General features: G+C 38.8%; 2 non-coding genes across 2 annotated transcripts; both read left to right on the top strand.

Moving 5' to 3' along the window:
• The first annotated feature begins 753 nt into the window (after positions 1-753).
• Positions 754-860, top strand: LOC118625894. The gene has a single exon (XR_004958752.1). It is a non-coding gene; the product is annotated as a U6 spliceosomal RNA (small nuclear RNA).
• Positions 861-13,233: 12,373 nt separating this feature from the next.
• LOC118625971 lies at positions 13,234-13,340 on the top strand. The gene has a single exon (XR_004958805.1). It is a non-coding gene; the product is annotated as a U6 spliceosomal RNA (small nuclear RNA).
• The last annotated feature ends 14,513 nt before the right edge of the window (positions 13,341-27,853 follow it).

Here is a 27,853-nt window from a genome sequence, read left to right on the forward strand (position 1 = left end):
TTCTGTTTAATACCTCTTATGGCACTTTTTTCCTAACTTTTGGACAAGGAGCCTCACGTTTTCAGTTTACACTGAACCTCACAAATTCTGTAACCAGTACTGGATGCATGTTCTTTGTCTGCCTGGGGAATCCTCCTGCAGGAGGTGTCTGTCTTCCATTCTGAAGTCGTCAGTTCACTCTTGCAGCTGACTGGGTGGAGACAGGACATCCTTATTTTGGCAAATGGGCATAACTGGGAAACAGAAGTAGCAAAAGGAATAATCTCGTGCCCTAAAATCTAGTATGGTAAAATGCTTAGACTCAATGATTAGGTTTTGTTTTTGTTGTTGTTGTTGTTGTTTTGCTTTGCTTTGCTTCATTGCGGTTTTCAGCTATGGGTCTTTCACAATGAAGAAGCGTTGTCAAATAAATATTTCCCTTCATCACGTTTTTACACAAACATAAGACTTCCCATTGCTGTCTTGCCGTGAATTTTTTTTTCTCTCTCTTAGAACTGCTAGAAATGACCAGACTAGTCCAATGCTATGTTGTTCATACCAAGTGAAATAGGAAGGGTGCCAGGCCTCAAGGCATTGAGATCGAAAGTTCCTCTCGAGGATACAAGTGAGGCCAAAAGGCAATGGTGAAAGATCTGGTGCTTCCTGGGGGAAGGTCTTTTTTTTTTTTTTATTCCCATACAAACCAGTGGACTCTATTTTGCATGGTACATAAATCACTCCCTAATGGTGAGTGAAGAACCGTGGGTTAACGTAGCGCTTGCGTCGGCAGCATGTATACTAAAACTGGGCCGATACAGAGAAGATTAGCACAGCCGGGGCACAAGGATGACACGCAAATTCGTGAAGCATTCCATATTTTTTTTTATGGTTTTGTTAACCAATATCACCCCAATAAATTCAATTTCAAGAAAAGAACGGTAAGTTAGCTTAAAGTACCTCTGAATAAATGTATCATTGCTGTGGGAAATGGCAAGAAGGGGTTGAAACGGGGTCATTAGGGAGGAAAAATGCTCCTTTGAAAAAAACCATTGTCATTTTGAGTTGAAATTTCAGTTTCTCTGATTTGAAAATCTAAGTACAGAAATGCTGCCTAGGAGAATCCAACCAAAATAAAACTCCCCAAGTCCCAAATCTGTGATTCAGAGTAACTCTACTGACAATGATCAAAATCATTCCTCAAGTTGTGACAGGCTGCTGTTCCACTTCTAGAGTCCATTTATCCACAAGTCTCTGAGGTCTTTGTTCTCAACATTCACTCACCCTTCTTCATTCTCAACACCCATAGTAGGAGTAATAATTTGTGATGTGCTTCTAAATCCAGGTTCTTGAGAGTTGTGCTTGTGGCTCTGTTATAAAAATGTTCCTGAAATGATTTAACATATATTTAAAATGGTTAATATTGGAAGGTAGAAATTCTTTGGGACCTGTTTTCATAAAATGCTTTTGGATCTTTTTACCCCAGTAGTTACCAGTTACATCATATGTATCTATTCCCCAACATCTATTCTATTCTTTTTTCTTGCAATAGTACTCCTGATTTTTAGCTGGGCATGTGGCCACCTGGTATAAAGACATTTTCCGGGCCCTGGCCAGATAGCTCAGTTGTTTAGAGCATCATCCTAAAATGCCAGAGTTGTGGGTTTGATCCCTGCTCAGGGCACATACAAGAAGCAACAAATGAATGCATAAATAAGTGGAACAATAAGTTAATGTTTATCTTTCTTTGTCTCTCTCCCTTCCTCCCTCTCTCTAAAATCAATCAACAAATTATCAAACAACAAGTGCTGGTGAGGGTGTGGAGAAAAAGGGCCCCTAGTACACTGCTGGTGGGAATGCAGACTGGTGCAGCCACTGTGGAAAACATTATGGTGTTACCTCAAAAAATTAAAAATTGAACTGCCATTTGACCCAGTGATCCCACTTCTAGGAATATATCCTAAGAAGCCTGAAACATCAATCAGAAAGAATATATGTACCCCCATGTTCATAGCAGCACTATTTACAATAGCTAAGATCTGGAAAGAGCCCAAGTGTCCATCAGTAGATGAGTGGATAAAAAAGCAGTGGTACATATACACAATGGAGTACTATGCAGCTATAAGAAAGAAAGATCTCTTATCCTTTGAGACGACATGGAGGGACCTGGAAAGTATTATCCTAAGTGAAACAAGCCAAGCAGAGAAAGATAAGTATCATATGATCTCACTTATTTGTGGAACATAATGAACATAACAGTCTGAAGAACAGGGTAGTCCCAGAGATGTGGTAGTAGGTTACAGACTAGCAATCCTCAGAAGGGGGGGGAGGGGGGAATAAACCACAGAATTTATATGCATGTATTCATAACAACAAAGCTGGAGATGGAGTAGGGGGGATGGGGAGGAGGGTGCCAATAAGGGGAAAAAGGAGAAACATCTGTAACAAAAATAAATTAATTTTAAAAAAAAAGAAAGAAAGAAAATCAATCAATAAATGAAACTTTTAAAGGACATTTTCCAGCTTCCCAGAAGCTAGGTATGGCCTTATGACGAAGTTTTATCTAATGTGATATAAGCAAGGTATATGTATCTAATATCTATCTTTCTGGTTGGATGGAATGGAAATGTGACAGCTGGAGCTTCAGCACCCACTTTGGACCATGAGATAGAACATTAAACACAGTAAAACAAAAAGACAGGAGGAGCCTAAATCCCTAATGACTTCAAAGACTGCCTACTTCCAGCCTTTTACACAGAGAAAAATAAAGCTCCATCTTGTTAAAGCCATATTAATTTGGGTTTCTGTTACTTGCTGCTAGATTTAATCTTAATTGATACATATTCTTATAGATTCCTGGCCCATTCTGCCTTAGGTGAATTCAGTCTTAACACTTATACCTTCTTCCTACCTTGAAAATTATTGCTCCTTCTGCTAAAGATTACTTAAGGAAAGTTATGCTTTCCACAGTTCCAGTTAATTCATCCTAGTTATAAAAAAGATTTAAACACCATAACAGCTATAAATATTAAATAGCACAAATATCAATTATTGTCTTTCTGCCAAAGCACATTTCTAATTCTGCCAAAGCAGTCTCATCTAGTCTATATTATAATTCAATATCCCTGTATTCTAATTCTATCTAAAGCATCCATCCATAAGCTCACCTTTTGTTTGGTTTCTGATCCTAAATCATCCCGCCAGCTTCCACAGTTCAACACTTAATTAGTTAACAGTTTTGTGTGTGTGTTTTTGAAGAACAAGGCATCTGAGTTCCACCTAAAGCCTGGAACAAGTCTGATAGAAGCATCATTTCCCTTATTAAGTGGAGCTTGGGAGAGCATTTTCCGTGGTAGCCACTGAAGTTGTTGCTGGAAGGGGGAGTCAGAGATGCCAAAGTTGTGCAGAAGACAGAATGGTGTGCTTCCAATCCAAAGGACAAGGTGAGACCTAGATGTATAAATGAACTATGTGTATAAACAAGGTACAGAGTTACTAGTGGAGAAAGTCTCAGTGGGATGGGGAGCACGCGACTGAGTCTAAGAGAGCATTTAGAGCAGCAGCAGAGAATCCCTTTACCTAGTTCCCTGCAGACACCAGTGAGAGAAGTTCCACCGACTTTAAAGTTCAAAATAAAGCCTAAGGTCTTGAGCAAATTACTACAGATATGAGTTGGACATGCTGGACAGTTAAGGTAACAACTTAAGAAAAAATCATAATTGTGATTAAGATGAATGAAAATTAAGGTAAAAAAATAGATAACCACATAAAATATAAATGTAGAAGAAATGTATGCACATAACTGTAACTGATTTAACTCTTTAATTTGAATATTTGGGGATCTAGATGAAAGGGGTGGCATTAATACCAAATGACAGTGACCAATATAAAGGCTACTGTCCTTTTAAAACTACTTCATTTCCTTGCAAAGAGCTATTTCCATAATGTAAATCCTGATGCATTTAACAAATAAAGTTCATTTTAACTAAAAATAAAAAAATACTAAGAATGTTGAAAAATAAATTAATAATTGAAATAAACCATTCCCAAACAATATTAGAATATATTGGTTTGAATAACCATGTGCCTAGTTCCTAAAAGAGCAATAGCCAGATATATCAGCCAGTGGCAATAAATATCCACAATATTTATTTACAAAAGCTCAAGAAATAGATTATGAGCCTCACACAAAGTCTTTCCCTTGCTGTTCCCTTCAAAGAAGTGATTTGGAGAATGGTTTCTTACCCTTGAGAGATGAAACTGGTTTAGCCAAGGAGCTCACTGCTCTTTCCTCTGTTTTATTTTTCTTACTGGAAAATGGTTCTTTGCAGTGAGCTAGAGAGGTTTATCAGTGAGGGGAGCCCCTGTGCCTCCAGGAAAAAGGACTAGAATGGGGAGCCAACCCAATCTATTGTACATCCAGAGCTATCTAGTCTGATTTGTGTCCCACAGTGTACACAGAATGCTAAGCAAGCATCAGTTGTAATCTGATTTCCTTCTTTGCCTTAAGGCTAGATCCAGTGTTTGACACCAAGGCAGGCAATGTAACAAACTCTTAATTATTAGCAGGAAACTTATAAAACAAAGTATTTACTGCATGTCACCTATATACTTTGTACTCAGTGGATACAACACAGTAGATATGAATTCTGCCTTCAGCTTATAGTAAAGTTGGTAAAGCAAGGAACAGAGGTGTACTTATCTTCTTGTGTATCAATATCCTCCACTAGACCATAAGTTTCATGACAAAAGGGACTGTAGTCATCATATTTATAGCTGTCTGTTATAGCTCAGTTCCTGCCCACTCAATAAATTCTTGAATGAATAAACATACACTATTGAAATAACAATAAAAGACAGCCTCTTACATAGTCATGTACCAAAGTGAGGGATGGAGAATTAAACTAGAAGCAGTTAGAAATGTGAAGATAACTAAGTGGACAGTCAGTGGATTTAGAGGTAAGGTTAGAATTGGACCTTCCCATTGCATGCAGAATAAAAGAAGCTCTCCAAGCTGGCTAGAACCTGACAGCTTTGGGGCCCTGACTGTGCCCCTCAAATGTATCAAACATTCCCAAGAGAGGACATTAAGCAGCAAATGCCCCAACCCTGTGTCAAACCTGTCTTCCCCACAAAGGACAGCAGTGGAATCATGGTAGCGGTCCCAGGACAACATCTTCTCTGGAGTCTAACAGATAACACTTTATGATGAGACTTTCTTTAGTCACAACACTGTTCCTTAAAATATCCAAAGCCTGAAAGTCTTGGCTAAAAGCTTAATTACTACACTGTAATTTATGTGCCAGTGATAGCTCTGAAATGTGAGGATTTGTTTGTCTTTTATCATTGTGACTCTTAAAAGTAGGTAGACACCTGAGCAGTCCAGCCCCAGATTACCCGGCCACTCCTGACAAGAGTTCAGGCTAGCCCTGGCCGGTTTGACTCGGCGGTTGAAGCATTGGCCTGCGGACCAGAGAGTCCCGGGTTCAGTTGCCACTAGGGGCATGTATCAAAAAGTAAAAAAAAATAAAAAGAAAGAGTCCAGGCTATATCCCGAAGAGAAACCTTATGGCCTTCCTTCCAAGACATCCCTGGGCACCAGGACACCATGTAGTCCAGACCTCTCTTCTTGATCTGATGAGATCCCACTGACTGGAAATGTCATCTCACCTTTGACCGGAAGAGGAAGGGTCCAGTTGTCTTGAGGACTGATAGCTATTGGAACAACTCTACTCACCTTCCTTTGCCATCAGCCTGTGCTAAACCTAGTCTGGATTGGTGAGAAACTAGATCCCTCTTTGGCCAGGTTACATTCTCTTTCCTTGATAGCTTAATAATCAGGAGTTTTCCTGATTCTCTTTTTGCTCATCTCTTCAAAATCTCTCTCTCTCTCTCTCTCTCTCTCTCTCTCTCTCTCTCTTTATGTTCTTTCCTACTGCACTTCATCTGACACTGGAATCTGCTGAGTGGTGTTGTGCTGTGAAAACTCCTGTGGTTTAATTCCATGTTCATTGTTTCTACTGTTAAGCTCTGAAAAAAGCTAATCCTTCAAGATTAAGGGGAATCTTAATCTAATGGCATTTTTTACAATTGTGATAATATCACAACTTGTTCAAAACATAAATATTATTCACAATTAGTTTTTAAACCTCCTTACAGTACAGTATATGACAGAAGCAGTAAAATGCCAGAAATCACAATATTCAAAGAACAACTGATTATATAGGATTGTGAATGGTAATAATGATGATGATAAACATTGTGTTTACATATTGCATATTTTTATGTATTATTAAATAAATAGTGGGTGTTTACTATGTGCCAGGTACCACACTAAGTACTTTACACATATAATTTCATACCAATTCTTAGACAATGACATGGGAAAAGTTAAAGTGGTGAGAGAAAATAAAAGACAGTATCACATACACAAGATGATGGTTGCTATATTATTTTTTATTTGAAATTAAATAGAAAGTAAATAAAATGCCCAAAGAGAATGAAAAATTATAGTACTTTCACTTGAAAGAATATTATGTAGCCACTAAAATGATAAGTGCAAAGATTATAGTAACATGGAGTTACCTATGGCTTAATGTTACATGAAAGAATAGGATGCAAAATTTTATTCACATGATGCTTACCAGCAATATAAATATATGAGTACATATGTGTGCAGGCAGAAATAAAACATGCAAAAATTAAAGCCATGGTTGTGATTGAGTGTAGAATTATGGGTGAATTTTTTCTCCCTCTACTTTCCAAGCTTTCCGTAATGACATTTCATTGTTGTATTAGTTATCTGTTGTTATGAAATAAATTACCTCAAAATTTAGAAGTCAGGTATTTATTTTCCCACAGTTTTTGTGGGTCAGGAATCCAGACACAGCTTGCCAGATGCCTCAGCCTCAAGGATGACAGTCAGCTCAAGGCTTGACCAAGGAAAGATCCACTTCCAAGCTTACAAAAGTGGTTGCGGACAGAATTCAGTTCCTCTGAAGTCATTGCATTGAGGGCCTGGGTTCCAACTCCCTGGCTGTTGCCCAGAGGCCTCTCTCAGCTCCTTGCCCCATGACCTCTCCATAGAGCAGCTCAAAACATGGCAACTGATTTCATCAGAGCAAAACAGAGCAAGCGTAATGGAAGCTGCAGTCTTTTTGTACCCTAATCTAGGAACTGAGATCTCATCACTTCCACCCTATTCCATTGATTGGAAGAAGGTCACTAGGTCCAGACTATACTTAAGGTATCAGGGATCATTTTCTACCACAATGGTCATTAAAATAAAATACTTATGGCCCTGGCCAGTTGCTCAGTGGTTAGAGCGTCAGCCTGCAGTCCAGAGAGACCCGGGTTCAGTTCCCGCTAAGAGCACGTACCTCGGTTGCAGTTTCTCCCCGGCCCTGATTGGGTCGTGTGGGTGGCAGCCACTGGATGTGTCCCTTTCATGTCGATGTTTCTCTCTCTCTCTCTCTCCCCCTCCCACTCTATCTGAACAAAATATCGAAAAATGTCCTCGGATGAGGATAAAAAATAATAATAATAAAATTAAATAAAATACTTAAGAAATAAGAGCTTTTCTTTTCTTTTTATCGTCCGGCAGGGTCTAAAATCAGCCTGTGACCCATTATTCTTGGGGAATAAGATTCAGTAATTTCTTTTAACTGAAGTGTCAGCAGGAAGCTTCTGGGCAGGTAGGGAAGCCCCTTGGGGCTGTTTATGAAAAGTGTGAGGGTGAGAACTGGGGAGTGGAGAGGTACAGAAACAGTCTACTACTGTGACCTCAGAATAAAAAGATTTCTTCCCCTTACCTCTCTCCCCAACATGTCTTTGTATCTTTTGATTTGGGAAAGACTCTTTATATTATATTTTTAGAAGGTTAGAGAATGAATGAGAAGACAACAGAGAAAAAACAAGCCCAATCTGGTGTTTTGTCCCAGACAGCTAGAATTCTACAACACAAACTACAAAGGTTTCGCCAAACAGGAACTTATGCCTTTCCATTTGGGGGCCACTGAGCATCTCTGGCAGGCAGAAGACACAGCAGGGGAGAAATGAGAGGTAGGAAGAAGAAAGGGAAATAAAGATGACCCCTACTTCCACATAATCAGAGAGAGAAAGGAAAAGATGCATCGATTTCAGTAATATTAAGTATCTAGTTATGCCCCAGCTGCCGGTAAAAGCCCCTCTGCCAAACTGCCCAGCCCGCATTGCCAGTGCTGTAGTCAGAGTCTTGACACCTAGAACAGGCACTTGCAATTTAACCTCTGGGTAATGGGAGACTTATCCAGCTATCTGAAGCTTAGTTCAGATTAGAATGATACATACTTTCCAGCAAAGTCATTGTTTACCCCAGTTTACTATCTGAAACATGAGATGAGCTCCCTCTACACTACAGAATTCAGTTCCTCTGAAGTCATTGCATTGAGGGCCTGGGTTCCAACTCCCTGGCTGTCGCCCAGAGGCCTCTCTCAGCTCCTTGCCACATGACCAACGAATTGCTAAAATAAAGCTTTTTTAGTCTTAGACTGAATGGTTGTTTTACTAGGAGGGGTTGCACAGAAATATATGAATTATTTTGGGCCTGGCTTAAAGGACTATTATGGAAGCAGTCTAAGCCTGCTACTGCAGTCATTAGAAGTGGTCACAAAAACAGGAGTCTTCAATTCCTCATTGGCTTTTTGCCCTCAGTTGTGATAGTAACTTTCATCCATTGCAGAAATTTATTTCAGTTAGTGAAGAAACTGGAAAATATAGGCTTGTTTACTTCAATCGAAATGAATGGAAAAATAAAGACATTTAACTTCTGCTGATATTCTGAGAGCATAAAGCCTGTTCTCAGCTTTAAGTTCAAGAATTCAGACACATTTTGGCCAAGGACAGAAAAATAGAAAAAAAGTCATTTAATGTCCATGTAAATCAGAAGGATCTGGCTTTTTATTTTATTTTTTTAATCCTCACCCAAGGATATTTTTTGCATTTATCTTCAGATAGAGTGGGAGGGAGGAGGGGTGAAGAGAGAGAGAAACAGCGACGTGAGAGAGACACATAGACTGGTTGCCTTCTGTAGGACCCCGACCAGGGCCAGGGACCAAAGTGCAAATGAGGTACATGCCCTTGACCGGAATTGACCCCACAACTTGCTGGTCTACAGGCCAATACTCCAACCGCTGAGCCAAACTGGCCAGGGCAAGGACCTGGCTTTTTAAAGCTTGTTCTTCGTAGGGTAAATTAGATGAAATCCCATTAATATATTCTAGAAAGGTAAAGAGCAAAGTTCATCCTCCAGGGATGGGAATACATGATTCCAGAGGTTAGCCACTTAAATCTAAGGCTGTGCAGTGGAGAACTGGTAAGAGTAAAGAGATGGGCTCCTCTTACTTGAACATTCCAGGAGATGTTCTTACTTCTTCCACTCCCTTCAAGAGCCTGTGAATGGAGACTGACAGATAAACGTGGATATTAAGAGGCAGGTTCTTCCGATGATGCACTTGCTGAGCTTTCATTAACACTTTGGGGAATTATGTGCAACTATCAGTGGGAGAATATATCCCTAATACTCTATTTAAATTTATTTTTTCAATTAACAATTATGTCAATCCCCAGCAGGATTTGTTGGTGAGATTTCTGGCTTCCTGATGAAAATTCTTTTCAGTTAGCCGAGCTAACGCTGATGACCTGTTTTTACTTGACGATGCACCATTAGATATACCCAGTGTCTACCTAAATGCACTTGTGAATTAAATCTTGTCTGGGAAAGCTTGCTCATCCAACCTAGGGATTAGAAATTATATTGATCCAAGGAGCAAGACTTGTTATATTTAGTTCGGGAGCAGTGCCAAACACCCATAGCCAGACCAAGAAATTAGGGGGCCCAGACATCATTTTTATTCCAGTGCCTTATAAAACATCCGAGGTTAACAATTATGCCACATCATTTGAAGGATACAATTCCCAGGTTTCAAATTATTTAAATTTTTTGTAGGGAACCTCATTTTCAGATCAATGATATTCAGTGCTGGAAGAGAAAGGAAGGAACTAAAAGGGGAAAGAATCAGCCTTTAGCAAAGACCAACTGATACTTTTATTCCCATTTTGCAGTGGAGAAACCAGTCCATAGAGAGGCTAATTAAGTAAATTACAGAAAGGTACAAACAAATTTGTAACTGAATTAGTATCCCAGGTCAAACCTATCTAGCTCCAAAAAACTATGCTCTTATCTTACTCTTCATCTATCTTTGTGGGAGAGAAAAGGGGTGCGGGTGTTTCATTTCAGCTGGAGAAGTGAGACCATTATAATAATGAAATGAGTTCAGAATATCCCAAGAAAAGCTGAATAATAGCTTCTGACTCAAACTTCCATCCCTTTTTAGACAATCATTTTCCTCTTCTCTGCCTTTCCTTCCTAATAAAAGCACGAATGAAATTAAACATTAAAACTCCAAGAGGAAAAAATTCTCCAAGAGGGCACAGATTGCCATTTATCTTTGTATCTCCCATGCCTTGTGCATTACCTGGCTCAGATTAGGTGCTTGTCACTGATTTGTCATAGGTAATAAATAATGAATTAATAAACCAGTGAAGATTGTTCTATTTATAATGCTTATTGAATCTGCTGTTTTGCTTTCAAAGGTAGGAAAGTATTTTGTTATTATTTGAAGCCAGTTGTTTTGAAAATGTTAAATATTCCAAATTTCTGAAGTGTGTTACTAAGGACTGATTCTGACATGGAACTATTTTTCTCTCTCAGGATACACAGATATACATATACATATATATTTAGGCCCTGGCCAGTTTGGCTCAGCGGTTAGAGTGTTGGCCTCTGGATGGAAGGGCCTTGGGTTTAATTCCCAGTCAAGGGCACGTACCTGGGTTGCAGGTTTGATTCCCAGCCCTGGTCCCAGTCATGCAGGAGGCAACCAATCTATGTGTATCTGTCACATTGATGTTTTTCTCCCTCCCTCCCTCCTTTCTATTCTGTCTAAAAATCAGTGGAAAGATATACTCATGGGAGGATTAACAAAGAAACAAACATATATATTTAGTATTATATTTTTATCATGCTCCCCAGAATGATTTGAAACGGTTTTTATTCAGACATGAAGCACTCTGGGCTCCCAAGTAATATTCTCAGGAAGGGCATTGTAAAATTTCATTAATTAGCCCTAGACAGTTTTGTTCAGAGCATCAGCCCAAGGATCGAAGGGTTGTGGGTTTAATTCCTGGTCAAGGGCACATACCTGGGTTGCAGGTTTGATCCCTAGCCCTGGTTGTCGTCATGTGGGAGGCCCAATAGATGTATCTCTCTCACACTGATGTTTCTCTCTCTCTCTCTCTCTCTTCCTCCTTCCCTCCCTTCTACTCTATTTTTAAAAATCAATGGAAAAATATCCTCAGGTGAGGATTAACAACAACAAAAAATGCATTAATTAAAAATAAGATTTCTAAAAATGAGGGCATTCAGAGGTCTCTAAAATGTAGATACCTCTTGGACAGGATTTATAAATTGTCCAACTATAAAATAGTTTCAGAAGCTTGGGTACATGTGGATGATGTTACCATTAATAAGAAATTAAGAACAAAACAGTAGTTCATAGCCCTGGCCGGTTTGCCTCAGCGGTTGAAGCATCGGCCTGCGGACCAGAGAGCCCCAGGTTCAGTTCCCGCTAGGGGCACGTACCAAAAACAAAAACAAACAAAAAAACAGTAGTTCATATGTAAAATTTGGTGGTATTTGAAGCAGTGGTTATAACTGTTATCTTTACAACCCCGGCCACAGTCAAAACTTTCCAAAAGTAATAGGTAATGGTGCTCTGAGAGTTCTACTCAAGATGCACTCCTGATGTTTCCCACATTAGACTTTTCTTTAGAGGAAAGGGTAGCATCTTCAGTGTCTTTCTAGCAAAAAAGCAAAAAATTATAATTTTTCTTTTTCTTTTTTAAAAAAAATGTGTATTGATTTTTTAGAAAGATAGAAACATCAGTGTGAGAGAGATACATCGATCAGCTGCCTCCTGCACGCCCCCCACTGGAGATCAAGCCAGTAATCCAGGCATGTTCCCTGACAGGGAATCAAACCGGAACCTCTCATGGGACCTCTCAGCCCATGGGACTACACTCAATCCACTGAGCCATACCAGCTGGGCAAAAGTGGGATATTTTCTATGAAAGATCTTAGTTTATATCCTAAAAAATAGAATTTTTTTTTTCATAATACCACCTTTGGAGGATGTATTGGTATAATGAAAATGTCAATACATGTAGGTCATACATGAGGTGTGTTTGGATTGATTATGTGTTCTAATAGCCTGAAATCTAAATGAAGAGGTTTTAATAAGAAGGCAATAGGACTATAGAGATCTTTGTATGGCATAAAAATACATGGGGAGGTATGTTGTAATGTGAATAAGACTAATTGATCATCTTATTGGAGAAACACTTATTTCAAGATGAAAAATGGCCACATTGTTATTTGACATTTGGCTTATCGATGGCTTGACTGGAAGAAACCTTAGTCAAACACTCCAGAGACACAGCAGTTCAAGAGAGCAGTTGCTTGCCAAAGGTCACTGATAGAATAATAGGTTTTTTCTTCACAAGCTTAAGAAAGTCATCTGATGCTGCTTATATCCCAGTGAGGGGGAAATAAAAAGATGGCCAAAAGTCATGCTTTTATTTAAAATAATACCATTCATATAACAACCAATATGACAGGAAAAACTCTAAAATCTTTCCCTAAATAACATATTAAGGGAAATAACCTTTCCTTTGCTCATCTGATGTACATCAAAAGTAAAGTATTTAATTCTTTTTTTGAAAACATAAGCTAAGAAAAAACCCAAGTTGAATCACTAGTTATCTAACTTGAAAGTCATTCAAATGAATAGAATTCTCAAGATAAGTTTAGACTCCATATTTGTTTTTAAATTTCCATTATAAAAAGAGACCTTTAGGTAGGCTTAAAATTATTTTTAAAAAGAAATAAAGAGTGCTCGCTTCGCCTTGGCCGGTTTGGCTCAACAGTTAGAGAGTAGGCTGCGGTCCGGAGAGACCCGGGTTCGGTTCCGGCTAAGGGCATGTACCTTGGTTGCAGTTTGTCCCCAGCCCTGGTCGGGTCGTGTGGATGGCAACCACTCGATGTGTCGCTCTCACGTCGATGTTTCTCTCTCTCTCTCCCTCTCACTCTATCTGAACAAAATATCGAAAAATGTCCTCGGGTGAGGATAAAAAACAAAAAACAAACAAACAAAAAAAAGAGTGCTCGCTTCGGCAGCACATATACTAAAATTGGAACGATACAGAGAAGATTAGCATGGCCCCTGTGCAAGGATGACACGCACATTCGTGAAGTGTTCCATATTTTTAAAGAAGAAAGCAAGCAAGCCCTGGCCAGTTTTGCTCAGTGGTTAGAGCATCAACCCGAGAACCGAGTCTCGGGTTTGATTCCAGTCAAGGGCACGTACCTCTGTTGTGGTTCAGTCCCAGTCCTGGTCAGGGTCGCATGGGAGGCAACCAATCGATAAGTCTCTTTCGCATCGATATTTCTCTCTCTCTCTCTCTTGTTCTTGCTCTCTCCCTCCCATTCTGTCTGAAAATAAATGGAAAAATATCCCCGGGTGAGGATTTAAAAAACAAAAACAAACAAACAAACAAAGAGATCCAGTGGGTGTCTCTTCTCTACTATGGAGTTAAGGTTTTCAGATAAAGGATGGGTGGATGTTCTTAGCCATTCTATCACTTTTGCTAATTTCTTTATTTGCTACCCCTTGAGCTGCTCACATTAAGAACTTTAATTTTTAAAAACTGTCTGGGATTTTGTCCAGGCCAGTTTGGCTCAACAGTTGGAACATTGGCCCGAGGACCAAAGGGCACATACCTGGGTTGCAGATCCCATCCCTGGCCCTGGTCAGGGTCCCGGAGGAAGCAGCCAGTAGATGAGTTTCTTTTGCATCCATGTTTTTCTCTCGCTCTCCCTCCCTCCTTTTCACTTTATTTAAAAATAAATGGAAAAACTATTCTTGGGTGAGGATAACAAGAACAACAAAAATATGTCTAGGATTTTAATATCAATTAGCAAATACCACATGACTAAATTAATTATAAAGGTGTTGGTAACATTATCAAGACTACTGGTGGACATGAGGTTCTTCCAAACCTTAGATTTCTCACTGTTCACGGAAAAGATTTTGTAAAACTACAAATTTTAACCCATGTAATGCCACCCAAGGAGATACAAAGCCTAGGATTATATCTAGGGAAGTTAAAATTTGCCCCCTGCCTCTCACCCCAGAATTTTTGCACAGTGAATTTCAAGTTGAAATATGCAGTATGGGCAGATTTAAAAGCAAAAAAAAAAAAAAGTCAAAACAACGCAAGGTGTAGCCTCAATTGCATTCAGGGGAAAGGGAGAAGCAGTTCATTCCCCTTCATCTTGATAAGAGATGGTTGTATATGAGCTTCAGTCTTCCTGCTCCGACCTTCCTCCCACACAACAAATACACACTCCTTCCTTGCCTATGTTGGTCACTCTAGCAAAAAAAAAAGGGGGGGGGGGACTCTCCAAGCAGCACTGTCCCAATTCATGCTGCATCTATGGAATGTACTGAAAATTATCTGCTGGTGCTTATGAGTACCTAAATTGGCCACCAAACTTTTTTCCTACCCACAGCAATGTGAAATAAATTTTGAGTTCTCTGAGGCATGAACAGCCTTATCTTTTTTGACTAATGGCATTATTTATTAGTAGGTTCTAATAAGTGTTACAATTTGAGTAGAATCAAAATTTGACATAATAACCAAGTCACTGTAAGATTCAAATTCTTACTAACACTCCCTTCATCTGTGGTGCCTAGGTCATCCCCATATAGCTTCAAGAGTGCAGAAGTTCAAAAACAACATCTCATTTGTCTTCTTCAATCAGGAATCCATGCGTTTAAGTCCCAGAGGAAAATGTATGGACTTCTGAAATACCCTTTCTTAGGTAGCTACCAGTTCTCTGAATTCAGTAAAATTTGTTTTTTGCAAACATTGTTTTTACAAGCTTATCTGCAGATCAAGGTATTATTTGCAGCCAGAGATTATCAAAACCTCAAAGCTTCTTATGATCCATGTACAGGAGATAGCTACAGGATCCTCTGTCACTCCAGAAATAGTCTTGGGAGCCAGCAATCTTTAGGAAGCTGAGATATTACTTGAAACCATAGTGTCATGAAGCACTGAGCTGAACTGCTCATCTACAGAAAGATGGTAGCATCCAATCCTCTATTTGATTTTGAGGGTAACTTGCATCCCAATCAAACCATTCAAGTGCTTGAACAGTTTTATCATTGTCTCCTCTGAATCATAAACCTTAAGTTAAAAAGGGTAAACCAGAACTCCCAAAAAGCACCCTGTCCACCAGCATGAACTTTGTCACTAACTTCTGTGATGTCTCTGACTACTCTTTAGAAAGAAATCCATGTATATAACTCCAAAGCGCTCTCTCTCCTCTTTCTCTTGTTTCCTACTTTTTAAGGTTTATAATAGTCACATTACTTAATAATTGAGTCTTCAATAATGGATATCTCATTAGGAATGAAGAAGTTTAAATTTGTCTCGAATTTTCATGTAGCAGAATCAGGTGAAAATTCTGAACCTATCAATTCCAAGCTGCGTGATCTTGGGAAAATTATTTAACCTCTCCAGGCTTTTTCTTTTTCTTTTTTAATTTGTAAATGGAGCTAATAATACATGCCTCTCTGGAAATGCTGTAAGGATTAAAGTAACCAGAATATCATAGGCACATAAAAAATGTTAGAATCTTTTTAACACATATTTAAATGTATTTACATAGAAATTTGTAAATTGATGTGTTTTTCTTTTGTCGGTATGTCTTTTAGTATTAAATTGTCTTTTCACCATTTTAAAACAAAAACTAATCAAGCTTGTTTAGAATTTTCATATTAAGGACTGATTTAAAACATTAATATACATACAATATTACATTCTGTTTCTCCTGTTTAGTTAGCTTTATATTTTAAAGAAACATTTACATATAATTACATAGTCTTTATAATATCCATTTTGTGCACATGCAATTTCCATAGAGTGATGTATAATTATTTGGTTCTATTATTGAATATATAGTTTGTTTCCAGTTCTTCAATATCATCAATAATGTTGTATGGAAGAGAAAACTTTATGCACAAGAGCTTTTTCTAATATTAATTGTTAAATTCTTAAACTACAGTTCTAAAAATGGTATTAGTGGGTCAAAGAGTATGAACACATTTTTTTTATTAAATTATACATTTATTTTATTGTTATTATTTTTTATTAATTAACTTATTTTTGTTACAGATATTTCTTCTTTTTTCTACCAGACACCCTCCTCCCTATCTTGCCCCCCCCCCAAGTATTGTTGTCTATGTCCATTGGTTACACATACATGCACATAAGTTCTTTGCTTCATCTCATCCCTCCCCCTGTCTACTCCTCTGAAGTTTGTCAGTCTGAACCGTACTCCTTTCTATGTCTCTGGGTCTATTTTATTCATCAGCTTTTTCTGTTCATTAGATTCCACAAATAAGTGAGATCATGTGGTATTTGACTTTCTCTGATTGATTTATTTTGCTTAGCATAACACTCTCCAGGTCCCTCCAAGTTGTCTCAAAGGATAAGAGATCTTTCTTTCTTACAGCTGCATAGTGTTCCATTGTGTATATGTACCACAGCTGTTTTATCCACTCATCTATTGATGAACTCTTGGGCTGTTTCCAGATCTTAGCTATTGTAAATAGTGCTGCTATATAGGGGTACATATATTCTTTCTGATTGGTGTTTCAGGCCTCTTAGGATATATTCCTAGAAGTGGGATCACTGGATCAAATGACAGGTCAATTTTTAATTTTTTGAGGAAACACTATGTTGATTTCCACAGTGACTGCACCAGTCTGCATCCCCACCAACAGTGTACTAGAGTCTCCTTTTCTCCACACCCTCGCCAACACTTGTTTGATGATTTGTTGATGGCAGCCATTCTGGCAAGTATGAGGTGGAGTATGAACACATTTTTATGGTTTTATTGATTCTGTTGTTTGTAAGTGCAGGAGGAAAGTAACTGTGAGGTAGGGTTATCAGAAGTCAGACATGGAGATTTGGATGGTGGGAAAATTAATCTTTTAGGAAGAAAAAAAAATGCCTGAAAAAAAATAAACAGAAGCAAGTAGGAGCTTTATATGAATAAAAGACAAAAGTAAGTTAACCTGACTGAAGTAGAAGTAGAGGTGTTTGGGGCAAGAGTGGAAAATCAGGCAGAATGAGTTAAGTAGATTTTTGTAAAGGTGGCTCTTAAAAGTGAGATAAATAGTTTAAGCTTGCTGTGGTTTTCCTAGAGGGAGTAATAAGGGTAGAGATGGTTCATGAAGAATCACTGGTGATAGGATTGAAGATGAATTAGATGGAAAAGACACTGAGGTCATGGGAAATAGCTATAATCAACATAAAGTAAATCTAAACACCTGAATAGAAAAATGAATAAAGAGATTTAGAAAGAGGTTGGTGTAAGAAAAGAAAGAAAATTATATTTCCCTAGAGTTTTCGTTTGAGTACCTGGAATTGAAGAGAACTGGGTGTCACTAAAGTGACAGCAATTAGGTCACTGGGAAGGGGAACCAGTTTACTGAGGGGTAACTTGGGCAGGGGATATTGATTTTGAGTTGAGAGTAAGATGGACGTTCAAGTGGTAAGGCAAGTGTAGGCAATTAGAAGCCCTTACGTTCTTTAGAACTTTACTGGATTAAGTTGGATACGTATAAAACAAGGAGTTTATATTGCAGTACAAGATATCTTGCCAGAACATGGAAAAGAGACTGTGGAGCTTCTGGGATGGTCAGATTAGCCTAAGGCCTTGGACTAAGGCAGCAAGTAATCCTGACTTATCAGCATGTGACCTCCCAAGACCAAGACATGAGTGTCAGGATTTAATCAGAAAGCATGTCCCATTCTATTGTTTTAATATCATATATGTAATAAAACAGAATTATGATGAAATATTAAGACAAAAAAGAGTAAAATTCATAATTATTTCATTTAAAGTAGATGCAGCCTGGCTGGTGTGGCTCAGCAGTTGAGTGTCGACCCATGCACCAAGAGGTCGCCGGTTTGATTTCCAGTCAGGACACATGACCAAGTTGTGGGCCCGATCCCCAGTGTGGGGCATGCAGGAGGTGGCCAGTCGATGGTCTCTCTCATCAATGTTTCTATCTCTCTCTCTCCCTCTCCCTTCCTCTGTCTCTAAAAATCAATAAAGAATAAAAAAATAAAGTAGATGCAAACCTGGCAATGCAATTATAGCTCAACCCATTTTATTTGGGGGCCAATAACATATTGTTCATAAATTATTAACTCTTTTACTTCAGAAGGCACCTATGTCAAAGTCTTCTCTAAAATACATGGTGGAGACCCTGAAACTCAGAAAATCTTCTCTGAAGAGCAGTATGAATAGCTTTCAAGAAACGACAAACAATAGTGAAAATCTGGCAGCCCTGACACCTGCAAAAACTTACAGATGAGCTCCAATGTCCACACCAAACAGTCAGAATTCCAGATTCATCTTTAACTATAGAACATTCCACAAGAAAAATCTAATAATCCCGTGGGTCATCCAGAACCACTGAACACATACCCTATATTCTAAATATAACTCTCTGCATTTTTCCTTAGAAAAACACTAATCACATGTGTGGGCCATATGTTGCAGTCTAATATCTCCCTAATCAGCCAGGAATTTCCTTGGATTTTTCATAGGATCCCCGAGGAACTAAAAATAGACAGCAGGAGAATCCAGTCTGAAGTAATCATCTTAGATTGAGTCAACTATAATCATATATGTAATGGTACCAGGATGGGTAGATAAATTGGGGTGTATTAAATGTTCCTGAATTTGTTTGTTTATCTTTTTTTTTTAACCCTCACCCAAGGATATGCTCATCAATTTTAGAGAGAGAGAAGAGGAAGGGAGAGAATGAGAAAGTGAGAGAGAGAAGAATGAATGTGAGAGAGAAACATTGATTGACCTCCAGTATACATGGTGACCGGGGATCAACCCAGGTATGTGCCCTGACCCGAACTGAACCCATAAACTTTTGGTGTATGGGATGATGCTCCGACCAAATGAGCCACTGGCCCAGGGCTTATCTATTTTCTTTTTTTATCCTCACCCGAGGATATTTTTCCATTTTTTGTACAGATAGAGTGGGAGGGAGAGAGAGGAAGGAGAGAGAGAGAGAAACATCGATGTGAAGGGACACATCGAGTGGCTGCCACCCGCACGACCAACCAGGGCCGGGGACAAACTGCAACCGAAGTACGTGCCCTTAGCGGGAACCGAACCCGGGTCTCTCCGGACCGCAGGCCGACGCTCTAACCGCTGAGCCAAACTGGCCAGGGCCTTATCTATTTTCAATTATTACTTTTAAATTATGGGGAAAATCTCTCATCAAAATATTTTATAATTCATGAATCATAAATAAGACCGTTGGTGTAAGGCCATAGTTACTCACTTCAAAAACACTGTATCTTCACAATGGAAAACTAAATGCTGTAAAAAAGAAGGATCTTTTACCCTTTGCGACAGCACGGATGGACCTGGAGATTATTATGCTAAGTGAAATAAGCCAGACAAAGACAAGTATCACATGATCTCACTTACATTCAGAATCTAATGAACAGAATAAACTGACAAACAAAACAGGTTCAGAGGCATGGAAGCATGGAACAGACTGACAGACCTCAGAGGAGAAGGGGATGGAAGGGAAGGAAAAAGATTAACCAAAAAACAAATACGCATATATGCATTGCCCATGGACACAGACAATAGTGTGGTGAAGGCCTTGGGAGGGGCAGGGGCTGGGTGGAGGAGGCAAAGCAAGGGGAAAACAGGGGACATCTCTAATACTGTCAAAAATAAATTAAAAAATAAACCCCTCACCCTGGCTGGTGTGGCTCTGTAGTTAGAGTGCTGTGTATGTACTGAAGGATCGTGGGTTCAATTCCTAGTCAAGGGCACATACCTGGGTTGCAGGTTTAGTCCCCAGCCCGGGTTGGGGCACATGTGGTAGGCAACCAATCAATGTCTCTCTCTCTCTCTCTCTCTCTCTCTCTCTCTCTCTCTCTCCCCCTCCTTCCCACCCTCCCTCTAACTCCCTCCCTCCCACCCTCCCTCCTTCTCTCTAAAAAATCAGTGGAAAAATATCCTTGGGTGAGGACTAACAACAACAACAACAAAACCCCCTATGTTTGAGGTGAATAGGAAATGCACCAGAATAACTCACAGACAGTGGGACCGCTTGTGGTTAGAAGATTCCCCAGTGCAATCTGTCTGCTGAGCATTTCTCTATCTGCAAAGGAGGAAAGCTTTGGAAATTGCTATTGATGAGTCACTCTAAAGCCCTATATCAGAATCAAACCCAGAGCAAATTGGGTATATCCATCTCCCAAGAGTTCTGAGCCACAAGTTTTGAGCCTCAGGTCTCCAAGGCCTTCTGAGTATAGAAACTGCTGTGGCAGGGTCTCCTTCTTTCTCAAGGTCTGTGGAGCTGGCGTGAAGGGAGAAGAGGGAGGGGGAGAATGAGAATATAAGGAAGCACTTTCTTGCCCATTACCATAGGTTGTTTGATTCTTTTAAATTGATAGTTCACAGAATTATATATATCTTTTCTTTTCTGTAACTCCAGTAAATATGTTCACTGCAATTAAATAAGATTTTTCAGTCCATTACCCTGTAATGGATGCAGCCTTTGGGTATTTTTGAAAACTAAAATTAAAAGAAAAATGAGCAAGTAAATATGTTGATTAATGCATCTATAAGGATCTTTATACTATCTTTTAAACCAACTAATGAACATTTTAAAGCAAAATAATAACATGAAAATAAATATACTGTGTCTTCGTAATCATAAACCTCTTTTTCAAAACACCAATGAATGAATAGTCAACCCCATTCCAAAGATGAAGACAGTGAGACATGAAGAGACCAACTTGCAGTCACACACAGTAAGTTGGTAGGTGCAGCAGCAGCAGCTGTCTAAAACTGCTGACTCGGCCAGGGGACAGGGATGACCAGGACATTTATCAAGTTTCACAGTTGCACCCAATTTGCCCTGGCTAATTTGGCTCAGTGGTCAGAGCATTAGCCTGCAGCCTGGAGGGTCACATGTTTGATTCCCGGTCAAAGGCACATACCTGGGTTGCAGGTTTGATCCCCAGCCCTAGTCAGGGTTGTGCAGGAAGCAACCAATCAATCTCTCTCTCTCTCTCTCTCTCTCTCTCTCTCTCTCTCTCTCTCTCTCCCTCCCTCTCTCCTTCCCTCCCTCCCTCCCACTCCTCCCTTTCATTCTATCTAAAAATCAATGGAAAATATCCTTCAGTGAGGATTAAGCAACAACAATTTGCTTAAAGGAAGAATGGCTTTATTTATATTTTCCAGTCTGTACCTTCCTTCAGAGGTTGCTTTTCAAGCTCTCTGTTAGGGCAGAGAAAGGCAAATGAAGCTTGTTTTCATGTCTTCCTGCATCCCCCAACCCAGGGCCAGTTTAAGGCCTTTCTCTAGACCCTAACCCACCTCTATGTTTCTCCTATTTCTGGGTTAGGAATACAACTAGGATTGGAGCTGAAGATGGATATGGCACCCAATCTCCAAGATCTCACCTCCTAGTCTTCAGCCTCCCACACTGGCCTGTGTGACTCATAGAACGTTCCGTCATGATAGTGTGTCATTTCAGAGGTTAGATCATTAAGGCATTGCAGCTTCTGCCTTGGTTTCTTGAATTTCTTGTTTTGAAGGACTCAGTAGCTATGCCATGAGCCCTTGGGCAGCTGCATAGAGAAGCCCATATAGAGAGGACTGAGCCATCTGAGTGAGCCGCCTTGGGAGGGAATCTCTAGGCCCAGTCAAGCCATCAGATTGCTGCAGCCCAACTGACATCTGGCTGCAACCTTGAGAGATCCTGAACCAGAACTACCCAGCCAAACCACTCCAGAATTCCAGACCCACAGAAATTGTGAAGTTTAATAAATGACTATTGTTGTTTTAAGTCACTAAATTTGGGGGTGATTTGTTGCATTGCAATGGATAACTAATACAGAAAGTTAATGTATAACCCCTCTTGAGGGGCATTTATACTTTAACCAGAGTCTTTTACTAAAGAAAAAAATAAATGGTAAAATGACAGCCCCTCCATCACCAGGCAGCCCCTCCCCTGCTCTGCCTTCTTAGTAAGTCTGTCCTTTCTATTGTGGGAAAATAAAATGTAGTGATTCGGGCATCAGGTTACATTTTCCCCCTCAGGCCTAGGCAGAGAGATTCATCATTATAACTTAGTCCCCTCCTCCTGGTTTCAAGAAAACCAGAGAGTTAATGGGCATATAAAGGATCTGATTATTGTAGTTCCAACCCTGGCTCTACATTGAGCCCCCAGTGCAGTATCTCTGGGCCTTTTTTTTTTTTAAGGTAAAATGAGGGATGGCTAACATACATTTAGTGCTTACTATATACCAAAAGCTATCCTTAAATACTTTTTATGTATTGTTTTATTTAATCCTTACAACAATCTCATAAGATAATACCATTTTGGCCCTGGCCGATTTGGCTCAGCAGTTGGAGCGTCGGCCTGCAGTTCAGAGAGATGTGGGTTCGGTTCCCGCTAAGGGCACGTGCCTCGGTTGCAGTTTGTCCCCGGCCCTGGTTGGTCATGCGGGTGGCGGCCACTCGATGTGTCCTTTCACATCGGTGTTTCTCTCTCTCTTCCTCTCTCTCCCTCCCACTCTATCTGAACAAAAAATGGAAAAATGTCCTCGGGTGAGGATTAAAAAAAAAAAGGGTAATACCATTTTGTTCATTTCCCCACAAGGAAAGTAAAACACAGAAGAGGTCAAATGACTTGCCCAAAGTCAAACATCAAGTACTAGTTTGAACCCAGACCCTCTGATTTTCAAACATGTTCTGAGCCCAAACAATTAGGATTCTGTGCTGTGAGAAGCTGCTCCTCCACTCCCTGATCATGCCACCTTTAGCCAGGTGTGCTGGGGCTATATAGCCATCTTAGGTGCTCACCTGCCCTGGCCACGAATCTCACTTCCTCCTCCATCAACTTTCCCCTCTCTTGAAGTTTTCATTTCCGCATTGACTTGGACTCATTAGGGTATACTAAAAAAATAATTCCTGGTTAAAATGTAAATATGTTATCTGGGAAATGCACAACAACCTGCTGTCATCATCCTTGACCCGGTAGCAGAGAACAGAGCCCAAAAGGAATAGGAAACAAGGCAGATACAATTGAATCTGGGGGGAATTTGGGGAAGACATAAAATGTAGCATTTCTGGGTGTTGGAAGGCCACTTGAGCAGTGGAGGAGTACACAATAGGTGAGCAGAGAGTACCACCCGCACACACACTCCAGACACAAAGAGAAAACTGTAAGTTCAATTATCCGGAAGTTTACAATCAGAAAACTCAAAAATATGTTTTTTTTATTTAAGCATATATATAATTTAGTGTCATTTTAAAAATACAATTTTATCACAAATGACTTATAATGAAAGTGAGGTACAGCAAAATAATTTGTTTTGAAAACATTATACTAATTGAAACAAGCCAGATACAATAGGCCAAATATTATATGATTCCACTAACTTGAATTACTTACACTAGACAAATTTATAGAGCTAGAAAGTAGAAAGGTAGTTACCAGAGGCTGGGGCAGGGGGGATGAGGAGTTAATGTTTAATGTGTGCATAATTTCAGCTTGGGAAAATGAATGTGTTTCATGCCACTGAATTGTACATTTAAAAATAGGTAAAACAGTGTTTTAATTTATGAATATTTTACCATAATAAAGTTTTAAAAATCATTTCTGTTTCTATAGCTCTAAAGTCTGTATCTGGTCTTATCTCATGCCTTTTGCCTCAGTTACTAACTCCTTCACATTTTTCCTCCAAAGTATCTGTTTCATGTTTTATGTTTCTTCATTGCCTCAAGCCCTCATCATCTCTCAGCAAGTCTATTGAAATGAATCCTTAAGTGGCCTCTCTGACTTCTGCCTCTTCCCATCTAATCTATTTTACAACACTGCTTTCTAGATCATCTCAATGTTGAGCACTCATAGTGCCTCATTCTTGCCTATTCTTGCCTCTAGAAGAAGCTTGAAACATATTAAAACCGTCTTCTCTTTCATTCAGAGGGAAACTCAGTACTATATGTAGTGGTGAACACATGTTTTTAATGTGCATTATTTCAGTTAATCTTGATTGTGAAATATAGCATACTTCTAGAAGAGTGCATTGAACTTTTGGGTACAGTTTAAAAAAACAATCACTTGTGCAACCAGGTTACGTTTGAACATTGTCAGTTAGTACTTTAGAGCTGACTCGATTCACTACTGACTGGAAGGTGTGGGTTGACCTACAGGGTGAGCGGTGGCGGAAAGAGCCTTAGAAAAGGGAGATATAGAGGCGAACTTCTCTTACTTTATCATATTAACCCAAGCATGGGAGCTAGCACCTTCTAGAAGGACCAGAGTAGGACACATATACAACTCTTTTTTTTTTTTTTTAATCTGTTTGGTAATTATGGTATATAAAATCAACATGAGCCGGGCTGGTGGGGCTCAGTGGATTGAGCAACATCCCATGGACTGAGAGGTCCCAGTTTGATTCCAAGTCAGGGTACCTACCTGGGTTTCAGGCTTGATTCCCAGTGAGGGGATCAACATCGATGTTTCTAGCTCTCTCTCCCCATCTCTCTCCAGAAAAAAAAAATCAATAAAAACATATTTAAAAAATAAAATAATAGCAATATGACACTAAACATAGCAAAAAAGAGTTAGGAAGATGAATGTATTCCAACTCCTGCCCTGGAGGAGATAGACACGGATGCAGATCACTGCAGTAAACAGCGAGCGCTCCATAATTAAGATGAGTACAGAGTGCAATGTGGCGCACAGCAGGGCTTGGAAACAGAAGGCACTAAAATGAACCAAACTATGAAACAAAGCAAGAAGCAATTAGTAGTGGGATCTTTGTTCATCATTTAGTCCAAAATTCCCACTTTGAGCCGAGAAAGTTCTTGGGAACCAAAAGACATGAAGGAAAAAAACCTACTCCATTTCTCCATTGCCAGTCTGTGGAGCAATTGACAGCCAGTTACCTGTGGAAGTTTTGGAATTCCCTTCTCCGGAGATCTTATGATTGACTCTGAAGGCTTATGTAGTCAATGGGCTGCCAAATTTGTTAAAGCAACTGGGTGTGCGCCAGACTGCCACTTCATTTTGTGCTGTGTAGACACAGTCCTAGGCATGTGAAGCTCCCATAAAGCACTTAACGTTATTTTTGGACTTGTCTGATCTCCCTTACTACTGAGTTTATAAGTTCCTTGAGGGCAGTGCATCACATAGGCTTCTGAGAAACAAACTGCACCCACTCAAGCTAGTTTAAATGGGGCCGGGAGTGGAAGGGGGAGCTTTAATTATCGCCAGGAGGGTCACAGACCTAGGTTTGTAAGTGGCTTCCACAGCCCTGAATGTAAACCAGATACAGGACCTAGAGCTGACATCACCACCATGGATAAGCCTCAGAAAACAGTGAAGAAGGGCTGTTAGAGGAAGAAGTAGATTCCGGGCAAGCTCAAACAAGCAGCCTTGTAATAAATGCTCCACAGAATTTTAATAATCTCAGCCAAATGAAGATACTGAATATAGTTACCAAAAAAATATACACAGTTCTTTTAAGTTTTCCCACACATACCTAGAGGTATCGAGTTGCTAATGAAACAAGCCTACTTTAAAATAAAACCAGTGAAAGAATGATAATTTTCCTCACTGTGGTTATCTAACCTTCAATTAGCCTCATAAAGGCTTAACCAAACCTTTTTTTGTGTTTGGTTTGTTTTTGGGATTGTTTTTTTTTTTCCTTCTTTTAATTCACAGACCACTAAAATTTTATGTCTTCGTACAACTGAAAGATAGAAATCAAAGAATGTTTTTGGTGTTGCTCTCCAGAAAAAATGCAAAGCTATTAAGAATACACATTCTTATTTTAAAAATTGATGTTATCTTTATTAACTTGCTTTTAGCATTAAAAGCAACATTTCTTAAGTTTGGCTTTATAAGTATTGAGAAAAATGTTACTCAGAAGTATAGTTTTCCATATTTCATGGTTCTCCATTTTACTTAAGCAAAAGTATTCTTTTCTTATTCTTTTGCTAATCATGAATTCTGCTTTTATCAGCACAATTTGGAGCTTGTTTCCAACTGGTAGGATGAAAATTGAACATATGTGACAACCAAGTACTGAATTCCCTGTTGAAGAAATGAATGATAGACCTTATCTATCATTTATTTGACTCATGTGTACACCCATGTATATTACAGACATTTTTATTTAATTATTCAGGAATCGGCACATGAGATGCATTATCTAATTCCTTTGGGGTCTCCCACTGGCAAAAATAAATGTAATGACTATGGCTACCAAATGTATTTTTCCCTTTATCACACATTTTAAAGTAATGACTTTATTACTTCTACATTTAATGATTTATTATTTAAAAATTTCTTAATATAAGAGGAAAGTACTATAAACAATCAACAAAATCTATGTAGAAATAATCATCAGCAACATTAGGTGAACATATTTCTTGACATCTCTTTCTGTGTATACACACAGATATGAAGAGTGAGGAGCACATGGAGAGAGAGTTTGGTACACAGCAATAATTTTATAAAACTGGGTACATTCCATGCATGTTATTTTTAAAATAAAAGTATTATATTTAACAAAAGAAAGAAATAACTAACAGATAACTGTCTCTTCTTCACTGCGAGGGTAGCTTTAAAAGAGCCTTCCAATATTAAAAGGGAAATATATTTTTAAAGTTTGAATTTTCTAGCAACCCAAATGTGTTTTTGAATTTTATTAGTGTTCCCCTTTAAAAAAATAAAATAAAATAAAGTGTCCCTAATACAACCTAATCTTAATTGAGAAAGCTTTAGGCTAACTCTACTTGTCCTCAGTTCAAAATAATAATTGTTTTATAACCAAAATTGGAAGTGGCAGAATTGGAAAATATGAAATTTTTATTTACAAGTAACCTCAGGCAACTTACCTTTGTCTTTGTGATACATATTGAGTCAGGGACATTTATAAAGCAATACCTTTATTTATCTTTGATCATTCAGAATAAAATGTATTCAGTTTTTTTGGTGTAATAAAATGTGTAGCATAAAATAATTTGAGTCTATGAGACCAGTTAAGAAACCTATGACATCTTCCTATAAAATACATAAATTATGAAAATGAAGGGCCAAGCCAAAAATCACAAACCTTCTATAAAAGTGGACTTGGACAGTTCTTGGATAGCACCACCATGTGACAAATTCCAAAGCACTTTAAGAAATTCAAACACAGCTGTTTTTAAACTTTGCAAAGAAACCATATGCTGGTAGAAAAAAATAAATAAATAAACGAACAAACAAACAGAAACAATTAATCTGGTTGCATGTGGGCTTTTATTTGCAGTCAAAACAGAGGAATAAATTGGGCTTTTTGACAGGTAAATCCAAGAAAGTTCAAATTGCTTTTAGATTTGATTGAAAACTTTTAGGGATAAGTAGTATACTATTTTTTGCCTGAACAAGAAGTATTATAGTTTTAATCTGTCCTTTGGAGCTTATTTTATTTATTTACATTGACTATCTTTTCTTTTCTTTTCTTCTTATGTTTTATTTTATTTTTATTATTTTTTAATTCTCACCTGAGGATATTTTTTCCATTTAGTTTTAGATATAGTGGAGGGGAGGGAGGGAGAGAGAGAAGGAGAAAGAAACATCGATATTAGAGAGAC

The sequence above is a fragment of the Molossus molossus genome, unplaced genomic scaffold (genome assembly GCF_014108415.1).
Source record: "Molossus molossus isolate mMolMol1 unplaced genomic scaffold, mMolMol1.p scaffold_m16_p_11, whole genome shotgun sequence".
Lineage (NCBI taxonomy): Eukaryota > Metazoa > Chordata > Mammalia > Chiroptera > Molossidae > Molossus > Molossus molossus.